We start from the raw sequence: 1,350 nt of genomic DNA on the forward strand, positions 1-1,350 counted from the left end.
TGGGCCTTTTCTGTCCCTCCCGGATGAATGTTGTTGTTTTGACGGGATTGCTTGTTTTTGGAGGTAATGAATTGGTTGCACTCCTCTTGGTCTCAAGTGCTGCAGCCAGGCTCTTGAGGACCTGATTGTGCCTCCAGGTGTAGCGGCCTTGTGAGAGGCTGGTCTTGCAACCTGTCATTATATGCCTGAGAGTCGCTGGAGCTGGGCAGAGGGGGCAGGTCGGGTCCTCGCCATACCATTGATGTAGGTTTTTTGGTGATGGAAGCACATAAGTAATGTATGACTACAATCGAACAAATTCATTCCCCAATAAAGGCTTCCTATCATAAAACTGTTTAATTGTTTATAATGCATACACCATTCACCTTAGTTTAATACTCATGACAGTCTTAAACTGGAGTGAAATAGAGTGTCAGATTTCTCTCCCTTCCACAGGGATAAACAAGTTCCTGAGAGAAGTTATGGTATACTTGACATTGCTTTATTACATTAATTAATGTTGTAGTTAACATGAATCAATGCAGTAATAAATTCAGCTACATTTTATTGTCTGTAATAAAGGTATTACTGTACAGCCTGGGGGTAACATACATTACATACAATACAACACAGAGACACTGTAAAGACATTCCAATAATAAACAGACCTCATACACATGATCACATGATTCTCCTTCTGGGTAAGATACTGGATATCAGCTAATACAGAACAGATATAGAGTACATTCTGAAATTAATGAATAGTCATGATTAGAAATGACAGATTACATAACCGAAATAACTACCAGATTACAATTGTTAATGCTCAGGATGCCAAACCAGCCTATAAAATGTATAAATGCAGATCTAGACTAATGCCCAGATGTTGGTTATTGTCAACAGTCTCCCCAAACTGATCCTTTACAGTACTTTGTTGAGGGGAAGGAAAGATTGACTGACCATAACAGAATCTTTCCAACATTTTGTGTCTGTTTCCCTGTTGCAGGAAATGTAAAGCTTGTAGGATTTTTCCTGTTGCTGCAGTGTTATTTTCCTGCTGTCGCGTAATGGCTCAAATTAAGATCCTACATCTGTAATACTGCAATAATAATAAAAATGATAGTGTGGGCAGTCCTATTTTCATTGTGAATTTAGCTGAATTGACAAAGTTGTGTCCCAACATTTTATTAGGTCTCAGAATCTGAAGACAGGATCATTTCCTCTGACAATTTTGCATCAACGTTGGCAAGTTTCATCTGGGAGAAAGTGCATCTCCACCTCCTTTTGACACAAATGAAAATGCCCAATAGAATAACAATCAGCAGCATCACCAGTAGAACTGAGAGGGTGGATAGGTGAACTCTCTCTGCCC

General features: G+C 39.4%; 1 protein-coding gene across 1 annotated transcript in view; it reads right to left on the reverse strand.

Moving 5' to 3' along the window:
- LOC112075679 (uncharacterized) overlaps positions 1–1,350 on the reverse strand; it is a 23,948-nt gene that overhangs the window by 9,746 nt on the left and 12,852 nt on the right. The gene's annotated exons all lie outside the window — the stretch shown is intronic.

The sequence above is a fragment of the Salvelinus sp. IW2-2015 genome, unplaced genomic scaffold (genome assembly GCF_002910315.2).
Source record: "Salvelinus sp. IW2-2015 unplaced genomic scaffold, ASM291031v2 Un_scaffold3336, whole genome shotgun sequence".
NCBI lineage: Eukaryota > Metazoa > Chordata > Actinopteri > Salmoniformes > Salmonidae > Salvelinus > Salvelinus sp. IW2-2015.